Consider the following 13070-nt stretch of genomic DNA (forward strand, 5'->3'; position numbering starts at 1 on the left):
AAATCTGAAGTTAGAAAAGTCGTCAAAGTTTGGGAACTTTTCACATTTAGGGGTGTTTCCAATGTCAATGATCAAGGACTGGCCGAGGGTCTCACGTCTCCAGGTGCTGCCATGCTTGGGGTCAGGAGACGCGCGGCCAGTCCAAGCATTGCAATCCAAGATCGGACCGATGACAACGGACGTCTGAAAGTGACCTTAGAAATATTGACATTTAATGTATTCAGATACGATGGCCTTTTTTGCACAAGGAAGTGCCGCCATATTGGATGTCATGAGCTTTTCCGCAACGGATGGCAGAAACGTCACTTGGTTATTGACTGAAAATGCCGATAAAAGGATGTTTAATAATGATGAGCGAACAGAAATGGTCAAAATGGACCTTAAATTATACCTGTCTCTGCTGGGAGTGGAGATGGAAGACTGGCTTATTTCTTAGGGTTCACTTAGCCTTCCCAGACTTACAATTGCCATTTCCACCTAGGTATGGAGTAATACATCCCACCTGCACACTCTGCAAAATAACTAAGCCGGCCTTCCGTTCAGGGGTAGAAACAAAGCTGGGTGACTGGCGATACTATGAACACTGATACTAGAACAGTTGGGACAATTACATGAAAAAAACCACCGTCATTTGGACGGAGGTTCTAGAAAGGGTCGTCCGCTCAGCAATCTGTAGCTGGATGACACCGAGCACTTGGCGTATGCCGGCAGCGCCCCATTCTGCTGACTCCAACAAAGGACAGATCCACCGGTCTTTGTTAGGATCACAAAGACACGTTTCACAACCAGAACGAACGCAGTGCAGCCCTATATTCAAAGCGGAGACCACCGCCAACGACCGCTGCATCCACCGGGTGCCGCATCACGTGACAATAACAGGTTTAGAAACTATCCAGGTCCTTGAACTCTAAATCCATTGACACCTTTACATCTTCCGTCTGTTGCTGCAATCACTAGAAATGAGAGTGTCAATTAATATGTAAATGAGGTGTTAAGTGCTTTGGGAGTGACAGAGCACTTATCCAGCCTTTGCCTTGATACCCTCACCTACTGTATTCTCACCCATCCCTTGTAGATTGTGAGCCTTCGCGGGCAGGGTCCTCTCTCCTACTGTACCAGTTATGACTTGTATTGTTCAAGATTATTGTACTTGTTATTATGTATACCCCTCCTCACTTGTAAAGCGCCATGGAATAAATGGCGCTATAACAATAAATAATAATAATAATAATAGATCGCTGTGTGTTGTCATGCGAAGTAATCCGACATTGAGGTATCAATTAAGCTAAAGAGGCTGGCGCTAGTCAGGGGGACAACTTGGGTGACAGAGGCTTATTAAGTGCTCTGTCATGCCCAGAGCACTTAGAGCCTAATTTGCATATTTCTTTTAAAAGGGATCTGTCTAGTGAAAGGTATGTCTTTAATCTACTTTTTTTATATATATATCCAACATTACAATACAGATTCTTCATTATCCAGCAAAATAGCGCCACTCTTGTCCATAGGCTGCATCCGGTATTGCAGTTCATGCTTAGTCAAAGGAGTAAAATGAAACAAACAGCTTATGGACATGATGGGTGCCATTTTTTTTTCGTAATCCTGAAGAGCCCCTTTAAAAATTGTATGCTCCACCGACAAGTAGCTATGCCAGCAAATACCTTCTCTGCATACAAGCGTGGCATATGTTGGCACCGTGTAACTACTTAATGATACCAGCGGGTCCTGCACACATAAGACAGGCAATAAAATCCTACAGCGATATTGATCAGACGAATGTCCAGGCGCTGTCCTGGAGACAACGAGCTTCCACGTCAATATCGAAGGGCAAAAGAGGTCTCACTACACCCAGCTGCCACACGAAACTCAGAAAAACAATAACGGGACACTGTGCCAGGGATCAGAGCTGCTGACAGAAGGATGAGAACTTTCCTGTTTCCTCCACAAACATTTGCAGCTATTCTCGCCATGGATAGCTGCCCATCCCATTCCGGGCATAAGACCATGTATCCCCATCCACCCTCCTGCTCCAAGCAAGGACAGGCTTCCTCGTCCTCAATCATTTTTTATTTAACCCTATTGATCCGTCTCCTTTCTAAGGGCAGAACTTGCAGCTGGGGCCATTTTAACGAGAGCAATATGTGCAGAAGCGCGTTTCGCTTCTCTCACTACAGCTCCCACACACAAACTCTGCATTTTTTTTTTTTGGTAATTGACAGCATTCAGATGGATCTACCAACATATCACCACCCCGGAGGCAAAGAGCTGCTAACGCATCTGCAGGCAGGATATTTTCTATTGATCTACTCAGCTTCCGCGGGAACACTTATCCTATTTACTGATGGAACGCTGCGGCGCATTTCAAGCCAAAAAGGACCACTTACACATCTAAGGGAAACTACCATACTGCACCAGATGCAGCACTCAGGTCCTCAGCCCGAATAGTAATGGCTCCGGTATCTATAGAAACCATGATTCGTTAATTCTGCGGCACAGGTCGTCTTGGGTGATGTCAATAATCCTTAATTGGCTTGTGATGCAGCAGAGCTCAGCTGCACAGCTATTAACATTTTCCTCTGCATGTGCTCCAATTAGCCCGCCCCTCCCCCAACATCTAGGACACCACTTGTGTGCACTGTATGGCGCATTTATATAAAGCCGTTATCCGTACATACAGGTGTATGGGAATTTAGTGAACATTCTACATATAGACGAGTATATCTGTGCAACGTGTCCATGTTAGAAAGACAATAGCTCGCACCTAAATAAGTCAGACGATAGAAAATGGTTCAAAAATGTCGAAATCACACAAGTATGGAACAAGGGTATGACTCCTACAAGGGCATATAGAGGGGTTCTTGCTCCACAGCAGACACTAAAGTTGGCCATGCACATTGGAGATTAACATCAGCAGAGCCAGCTCTCCATCGTTTATTAGGTGTGTGGATGACATTCTTTTGTTGGGGGAAAAAAAAATATGATCAGGCATATTGAATTTTAACATGCTCAATCCAGAGGTGTCCAGAAACTGACTATTCCTCTCTGCCAATTGGAAATGCAAGCAAGCTCTTTCGGACAGAGCACATGTGTGACGGATGGGGGGGGGGGGCGTCCAGAAGACAAGCTGTACTCAACTTTTATTGGGGACTTGGTTTGAACAGTCATTCTGGGATGACAAAGTGCAGTATATCATGGCGGGCCAATCGTTTAAATACACCTTTTCACCCATCTCCTCTCTTCTATGGCTTTATAAAGTCAAAAAAGAGGGAATGGGGGTGAGAGCTTGGGTGAAAACAAGGAGGTATGAAGGTGCACCAAAATGATTGCCAGCACCATTAGTACTATATCAGCACAAAATAACTGTTCAAACCAAGCACAGGTGCTCGATACACCCTTGGCGTTTCAATTCAGTGCACCTTCCCACCCACTTGTTTCCCACCCATTTCTGCCTTCTTCCTCTTTGAATGACAACTCTGGCTTTACAGGGAGAAGAGAAGAACGGAGATAGATAGAAAACGTAGGAGGGAATGTGCACTGAGTTGCTCGGCCACGACAAGGGTGCACCGAGCGCCTGGGCTTGGTTTGATCAGTCTTGGTTTGAACAGTCATTTTGTGCAGACAGGCTTCCTATAACGTGCAGCAAATCGACGTCTGGACTGGAGGATCCCGCTCAGGCCATGTTGCTTTGAATGGCCACTTGCAATATAACATTTCCCTTATAGTGGACGTTACAAAAAAATTAGCAGATGAAGTAAACTGAATTGTCAGAATAAGGTAAAATAAAAAAAAAAAACCACGCAAAATGGCTAATTATCTGCAATAGGCTGATCAAGACATGCACAAACTTCTGGAACTTTTTGGTAGATATTTGTTGAGCAATCTTTCAAATAAGGTCTGGCCCCAAATCAGAGATATGAGGAGTCTGAAGGTCAGGAGATATGCGCCCTCCCCCTTGACGATGGAAAACCGTAATTATCCGGCCTGATCATTGCAGGGTTCACATCAGATTAGTCCATGTAGATCCGGAGTATTTTCATGTATTTTCCTCCATTTGCCTTTTCAACCAAACATTCATTGCAGCCTGTGAAGTTGAGCGCGGCGCTCCGGTGACCTACTTTATACATGGCAGGATTGTTGCCTTTAATAAGATCTAGAACTTTAATTACAATTCTTTTCATATTCCCCCGTCTGTCTCCATGAGGCATTAATTAATATCATTATCTTGCTGTAGTCATTGTATTTGCGCACAGGCCCGAGTTTTCAGTTCTGCAGAAGGACCTAAAGGCATTTAGATGATTCGTCCCAGCGTGGAAAACAACATTTTACTGCCTTGACAGCAAAAATCTTCAAACATGGAAGCAAAGAGGACTCTCTATAGCGCAAGTAAACAAGGAATACTTAAAGGGGTTGTACAGCGCTGCATCTTCCTGGGAATGAAGAGATGCTGTTGCTCGCCCGGTGGAACAGTCGAGAGGACAACCATCAGGCATGGGTCCTATTCTTATTATAAGGAGGTGTGCACGATGCCGGGTGGGCACAGGGCCGTATCCTCGGCAGAAGTTCGGCACGGTGAGCAGCAGAGCCTCTCCGTGTCCAATGCAGAAGAGGTGCTGAAGAACCCGTTTAAAGAATCTACGAACGTGAGGTTATAAGATAACCTGAACGAGAAGTATTCAATTATCCTACAGCACTCCCGCAGGAGAAAGGAAGTATTGCACATTTCCTGTAGAATTTACCAGGCTGTCTATGTAATGAGCACGTGTTCGGACCTCCAGAGCAAGAAACTATCTTTGTACCTGATGTCCATTCTGATTTATAGATGAGGTTGCTAAATAAAAACCCCCTATTCTTATTTATTAAAGGGGTTTTCTAGGCTTGAAGTAAATTTCTGCAGTCATTCTATGTGACTGCGCATTGGCAGATCCTGACAGTGTGCATTATGCACACGGTCAGGATTCTCTTCATTTGCCAGATGAAGCAGGAGGTCACGAGTACACCAGTCATTTACTTGCTAGCGGTCAGGTGCCGAAAAGATTCTCATCTGTTTATTTTAATGTTTTCTCATGGGACTGCAGATTGATCTGGCAACTGAAGAGAATCCTGACACTTTGCACAGTGCGCACTTCAGATTTACCAAATTTACCTTGAGTCCGGAAAACGCCTTTAATTTGTATGATATTTGGCCTCCCCTTTACATGGTATGTGGCGTTTTGCTACTCCTATCAGTCCTCTGATCAGGACTCAGGAGGAAGGGGATGTTCAATAAGTTTTTTTGGACACCATGACAGGCCAGATTTAAAAAAAAAAAAAAAAAAAAAAAAAAGAACAAACAACAGTGTTAGTCATGGATCCTTCTCAAAAACATTTTTTATTCCAAGATACATGGGGTTCTTTCTTGGGAATATCCTTGTCCACATAAGAAATTTGGGATGTCTGTCATTCTGCCAGCTTTCCCTGAACTTTTGCCTGTCTGGGTCGAGTTCCTTTCCAAGAATGTACTTCTCGTTAGTATCAGGGCCTCATTTCTGCAATAGATGCAGATGTCAAGGGAGAGATTATCAACTGGGAACCCTCAATGCCATAAAACACGTTCAACCCTCTCCGAGACCTCATGTTATTTATTAAGATTTTTTTCATCCATCCCTATAAAAGTCAACACAAGCAACTAAATATTGATGTAAGCCAGGAACGGAAAAAATCTTAAAAATCTAAATAGTGAGAAGAATTCATATGAGTTTATGGAGTCGGAGAAGTCAGGCACCCACCAAGATCAATACCATCACTCCGCAGAGGGAAAAAGCAGACATCTGGAATAAAGCTATATATCTGTGTGAGGGGGTACAGTCAATCCTTATCCTCTCAATAACTACGATGCCAAAAATGCTACCGCCGACCTACTGATATTTGTTCCATCTCAAAACAGAGGACCCGGGCATTAAGGATGCAGAGCAGTCGTCATAATACGCTGCCCCGCTGATGTAAAGTCAGAGCGTCTTCATTCACTGACAGCAAACAATATCTTGTAAAATGAAGTTAAAGAAATGTACAGTATATTAGTAAATACAAACCCGATTTAGGCAGTTTACATGAGCTGCACAGCTGCAACCCATGTCTATCTTTCATACAACCGCCACTCTGCTCACTCTCGTTCTATTATACAGCCGCCACCTGGCTCGATCTGGTTTTATACAGACGCCATCTCACTAGATCTGGCTTTTTAATACAGCTGCCACCCAGCTCACTCTCGCTCTTTCATACAGCCGCCATCCAGCTCACTCTAGCTTTTATACAGCCGCCACCCAGCTCACTCTTACAGCCGCCACCCAGCTCACTCTAGCTCTTTTATACAGCCGCCACCCAGCTCACTCTTTCATACAGTCGCCACCCAGCTCACTCTAGCTCTTTCATACAGTCACCACCCAGCTCACTCTAGCTCTTTTATACAGCCGCCACCCAGCTCACTCTTTCATACAGTCGCCACCCAGCTCACTCTAGCTCTTTTATACAGCCGCCACCCAGCTCACTCTTTCATACAGTCGCCACCCAGCTCACTCTAGCTCTTTTATACAGCCGCCACCCAGCTCACTCTTTCATACAGTCGCCACCCAGCTCACTCTCTTATACAGCTGCCACCCTGCTCACTCTCGCTCTTTCATACAGTCGCCACCCAGCTCACTCTAGCTCTTTCATACAGTCGCCACCCAGCTCACTCTTTCATACAGCCACCACCCAGCTCACTCTCTTATACAGCTGCCACCCAGCTCACTCTCGCTCTTTCATACAGTCGCCACCCAGCTTACTCTAGCTCTTTCATACAGCCGCCACCCAGCTCACTCTCGCTCTTTCATACAGCCGCCACCCAGCTCACTCTCTTATACAGCTGCCACCCAGCTCACTCTCGCTCTTTCATACAGTCGCCACCCAGCTCACTCTAGCTCTTTCATACAGCCGCCACCCAGCTCACTCTCGCTCTTTCATACAGCCGCCACCCAGCTCACTCTCTTATACAGCTGCCACCCAGCTCACTCTAGCTCTTTCATACAGCCTCCACCTAGCTCACTCTAGCTCTTTCATACAGTCGCCACCCAGCTCACTCTCGCTCTTTCATACAGCCGCCACCCAGCTCACTCTCTTATACAGCTGCCACCCTGCTCACTCTCGCTCTTTCATACAGTCGCCACCCAGCTCACTCTAGCTCTTTCATACAGTCGCTACCCAGCTCACTCTAGCTCTTTCATACAGTCGCCACCCAGCTCACTCTTTCATACAGCCGCCACCCAGCTCACTCTCTTATACAGCTGCCACCCAGCTCACTCTCGCTCTTTCATACAGTCGCCACCCAGCTCAATCTAGCTCTTTTATACAGCCGCCACCCAGCTCACTCTTTCATACAGTCGCCACCCAGCTCACTCTAGCTCTTTCATACAGTCACCACCCAGCTCACTCTAGGTCTTTCATACAGCCGCCACCCAGCTCACTCTCGCTCTTTCATACAGTCGCCACCCAGCTCAATCTAGCTCTTTTATACAGCCACCATCCAGCTCACTCTTTCATACAGCCACCATCCAGCTCACTCTAGCTCTTTTATACAGCCGCCACCCAGCTCACTCTAGCTCTTTCATACAGTCGCCACCCAGCTCACTCTCGCTCTTTCACACAGCCGCCACCCAGCTCGCTCTCTTATACAGCCACCACCCTGCTCACTCTCGCTCTTTCATAGTCGCCACCCAGCTCACTCTAGCTCTTTCATAGTCGCTACCCAGCTCACTCTAGCTCTTTCATACAGTCGCCACCCAGCTCACACTCGCTTTTTCATACAGCCGCCACCCAGCTCACTCTCGCTCTTTCACACAGTCGCCACCCAGCTCACTCTAGCTCTTTCATACAGCCGCCACCCAGCTCACACTCGCTTTTTCATACAGCCGCCACCCAGCTCACTCTCGCTCTTTCACACAGTCGCCACCCAGCTCACTCTAGGTCTTTCATACAGGCGCCACCCAGCTCACTCTCGCTCTTTCATACAGTCGCCACCCAGCTCAATCTAGCTCTTTTATACAGCCGCCACCCAGCTCACTCTTTCATACAGTCGCCACCCAGCTCACTCTAGCTCTTTCATACAGTCACCACCCAGCTCACTCTAGCTCTTTCATACAGTCACCACCCAGCTCACTCTAGGTCTTTCATACAGCTGCCACCCAGCTCACTCTCGCTCTTTCATACAGTCGCCACCCAGCTCACTCTAGCTCTTTCATACAGTCACCACCCAGCTCACTCTAGCTCTTTTATACAGCCGCCACCCAGCTCACTCTTTCATACAGCCGCCATCCAGCTCACTCTAGCTCTTTTATACAGCCGCCACCCAGCTCACTCTCGCTCTTTCATACAGTCGCCACCCAGCTCACTCTAGCTCTTTCATACAGTCGCCACCCAGCTCACTCTCGCTCTTTCACACAGCCGCCACCCAGCTCGCTCTCTTATACAGCCACCACCCTGCTCACTCTCGCTCTTTCATACAGTCGCCACCCAGCTCACTCTAGCTCTTTTATACAGCCGCCACCCAGCTCACTCTTTCATACAGCCGCCACCCAGCTCACTCTCGCTCTTTTATACAGCCGCCACCCAGCTCACTCTCGCTCTTTTATACAGCCGCCACCCAGCTCACTCTCGCTTTTATACAGCCGCCACCCAGCTCACTCTCGCTCTTTTATACAGCCGCCACCCAGCTCACTCTTGCGCTTTCATACAGCCACCACCCAGCTCACCCTTGCTCTTTTATACAGCCGCCACCGAGCTCATTCTTGCTCTTTTATACAGCCCCCACCCATCTCACTCTTGCAATTTCATACAGCCACCACCCAGCTCACCCTCGCTCTTTTATACACCAAGCCACCTGGCTGGATCTTGCTCTTTTATACAGCTGCCATCTGCGTGCTCTCACTATTTTATACAGCTGCTCGATTTTATGCAGCAGACACCCTGATCACAGTTTTACATAGCTGCCACCAAGGTCTAAAGATGCCGAAATGTTTAGGATCACAAAAAAAAACAAAAAAAACACACACACAGCTCAGATAATGGAAAATTAAAATTGCATGGGTCTTTAAACAAAGCAGACAAAAAAGGTTCTTAAAAATTCCAAACTAGGTCCAACTTTAACGGGTTAGGTGCTAAAAAGTAATATATGTAGGGAGCAAAAAAAGGACTATGCCACATGACACTTCACAAAAAGAAAACCTAAGGAGCGATAGTCTGTAGGTGGACTTGTTCTACAAGCAATTTCGGATCATCCAGTTAACTTTCATCTGTTAGTGCTGACAATAAGGCCTTTGTATGTTCAGATTATGGGTTGCAGGTCTACAAATGACGGATCTTAATCTGGTTCGTCACTTTCATTAAGTAACCGGCTTAGAATCCCATACATAGTACTCACATCTGTAGAGTAAATATCATTTACTATATTTTAAATGCACTTCATCATTTAGGGTTTGCAGCTTGTTTTTTTCCCCCTTGACAGTCTTCGCAACGTTCCAGAGACTTGACAACATTATTTTCACACATATTCAGCTTACGTGTTGTGATCTGTTATTGGACCTTAATCCCAAAAAGTACTTTTCTAGCCTCACTCAGGTGTTCCGTTTTTTGTTTGTTTCTTTAAATCACTACAAGCCCGATTTATCATTTTCGGGAGGTCTTTAAAGTCACTTTTGTTTTTCTTTTGTCTTGTGGGATTCACTGCTGAATCTTGATTCGAATTGAAATATGCTCTTTATTTTTGGTCTTTAAGCTTTTTAACCCTTTTTACAGCAAAAAGTCGCACTTTCCGTTAGAACGTCAGAAGCAACTGCATTATTTCCACACAAAAACGGAGGAGGAGGGGACTGGAGTACATTTGCTCTAAAATCTTGTAACTTTTTAATAAGTCGCAACTGGTGAAAGCGGCAATTGTCTAAAAAACAAAAATGAAGCCCACAATCCACAATGGTGACCATAACAGAAAACAGAAGCGAACATAAAAGACCGCAAAAAAGGAGCACATTTATTGATTTATTTTTTAAAAGGCAGAAATGCAATAATGATCTGGTGTCCATGTGTTCTGCTGCTTGGACACAATACCTGAATATCTCAACCTACGCCATTCATTATAGATTAGCATGGGCCGGTCTCTCTGTACCCCCAGTGGTGGGTCATAGGGTACTGGCAAGTGCAATATCCCCTTAACTGTTTACCATGCATAGTGCCAAACCTTTATTAGTGGTCCTGCCTTGTACTACAGCCTTATCACATCCAGCAAAGTAGGCCGAGCGGCAATACTAGAAAATTGTTACTGTAAGTACGGAGTTGTGCCTGGCAAAATGAGAAATATGCACTGGAGCACAAAGAAAAGTGGCGCGTGCCGAGAGTGAGACAACCCCCGATGTGAAGTTGTTGGCCTATTCTAAGGATTGTCCATCAATTTGAGCCTATTGATAACCCCTTAAAGCATTGGGTTGCCTGTGTAAGGCTGGTGCTAAATGGCAAACATGCCGCTTGACACGGAGATCTCTGTGCCACACTGCAACATTGCATTTATTGATTTTCTTTGGTGTCGCAAATGTTTCCAAACGAATGTTTCACTCGTCTGCCGCTGGTCACAAGGCGCATGCAACTCCCTTGCTATAAACTTCAATGCAAAGTCACATGCGACTGTGACTTGTCTTGTTTTTTACTAAAGAAAAATTGCAGCTCTAAAATAGTTGTGCAACAATAAGTCACAGAAAAAGTTAAAAAATGTTTTGGTTCTCCAGATCGGAGGATAGTCTTTGTAACATGACCAAAAGATGAAAATCCTTACCAGGGGAACCAAAATCTGGCATATTGCTCAAAGACTGCCCTTTTGGCATATGTGCAATATTTTGTCCTTGAAGAAAAAAAAGAAAAACAGGAATAAATAAAAAAATTAAAAATCTAAAAATTAAGTTACATTCCCCCCCTTCACCCCAAAAAAGTCAATTTTTTTCAATGTTTGTTTGGCGTCCGGGTAATGCTCGCTTGAACAGAGCAGCTTATTATCTGTGCTGGAGTCATGGCTGAAATCGAAATTTAGCCGAGTAGCGTAGCAGCATGTGTACGAAAACCTGCAAATTACACATGGGGACGGTTGAGCGGAGATAAAAGGAGACGCGGTCATTGAGGGCCGGGACGCAGGTGCTGCTGGCAGACAGAGAAGGATTAGACGGGAAAGTGGGCAAGCAGAAAGCAGAAAAGGATCCTTGGACAGACTGCAAATTTATCATGGGAAAATTCAATGGAAATTAGCAGGTTTCACCCTGGAGGGTGCAGACTGCCGATTACACCCGTGTGACGTCATCACAGCCATTACTGGTCACACGAATGCGAACGTGACTGGCATACATGGTATAAGGGAGGATCTGAAAATAGCTGCTCCATTTATAGAATAGCGCACAGAATGATCCATAGCACAGCATAATGGAGATATCTTAGACTTCGCGATATGGATCCAAGCTCATAGGCAACAAAGATCGTAATAGGAGAAATCCAACTCTGACCTATATATCATATTTTATAGGATGACCTATGTGCCGATATGCATCATGGCTATGTATTCAAAATTGATAGGATGGAAATTCCTCCCCAAAATTTACACGTTTCTGTAGTAATCAGGTAACCTTGGCATGTATTCAGCAGCCTCATGAGTCTCATGAATGAGATTTCGCTGGGACGGATACTGGTGATGGATTATCCAGTCGTGGATTTTAAAACTCGTTATATAACCAATTGCATCAGTATAATTAATCGTTTCATTTACTCACGTAATCTGGAAGCAATTTTGCAGATAGTGAATCTCTCATTTTTATTTTTTTTTTTAAATCATTAATTTTAGTGGTCAAGAATACGACCATACCAAAAGCAGACACAGACAGAAGAGGGGCCCCAGTACAAGAACAGGATATGGGGCCTTTTCAGTCCAAAAGCTCATCATCATACATAATTTACATAATTCAACCTGCTTTGGAGGTGGAAATGGGCCCTCTTACCTGTCGGGCCCCAGTTGCACCAATAGTAATCTGTCACTTGAACCATCATCCTGATGTACACCTTTGTTGTACAGGGCAGTAATATGCCACTGATAAAAGTATATGGGATCCCACTGTACATCCATATAGTCCCATTACTATATTCCATCAGATGTCAAACTACTTCTATGGGAGAATATCTACGTAATACTGCCATACACCATATCACAGAGCTGTAGACAGAAGTACCGCCCCCGAGCTTCCATACAGGCTCAATGCACTCGGATATGCCTACTCGGGTACAAGTATACAGAACTTATTCACCATCAAGTTTTCTACAATGGGAAATAAGCAGAAAAATCTGCCGTTACAAATTCAGTTGTTGCGAAAATGCTGTGAATTAGTATGGGAAAAGAATTCATTGTAAAAAAATCTGGAAAAAAAATGACTTTTTTTTCTGCAGCGTGTGGATGAATATTTACATTGCCGATCAAATTTTTGGCCCAGAAATCTGGATGGAACATTCATTCATTCCGTGTGCATGTACACTTGGGGCTCTGGTGGACTCGGACTGTGCGACCGAATATTAAATGGTAAACTAGTAATTTAATTGGCCAACTACTTGTTCAATCCAGTGAAGTCGACTATCAATCATTTAATTAGCCAGATTTATCATAAATGCCCATGGCAACCAATTAGAACTCTGCATTTATCGCTTAAAAAAAAAAAAATCTTGTAAAATGAAAGATGCACAGTTTTTCCTTTTTGACAGCTTGGCTAACCATGCCCTGTCCAATGGATCATGATGGATCTGGAAAAATGAGGTGGATATGGAGGAAAGGAAAAATAATGGCAGCAGCTAAAGTAGCAAGATAGCATAAAAAAATGCACTACAAAAAAAAAATTATAAAAAAAACAACAACAAAAAAACTTGTGATGTAGTCTGATGCTGAATAACATCAAGACAAGAAGGACACATCCCAATAACACGGTGCATTGGGAAACCTTTATGATGATGTGAGGCCAATGTTAGCTGTGGATTACTCCCCATGTGTTTAG

General features: G+C 44.7%; 1 protein-coding gene across 4 annotated transcripts in view; it reads right to left on the reverse strand.

Annotated features, from left to right (window-relative positions):
• The window catches only part of ACAP3 (ArfGAP with coiled-coil, ankyrin repeat and PH domains 3), a 137287-nt gene that overhangs the window by 79322 nt on the left and 44895 nt on the right, over positions 1-13070 (reverse strand). The window lies entirely within an intron of this gene.

Source organism: Ranitomeya variabilis, chromosome 4 (genome assembly GCF_051348905.1).
Source record: "Ranitomeya variabilis isolate aRanVar5 chromosome 4, aRanVar5.hap1, whole genome shotgun sequence".
Lineage (NCBI taxonomy): Eukaryota > Metazoa > Chordata > Amphibia > Anura > Dendrobatidae > Ranitomeya > Ranitomeya variabilis.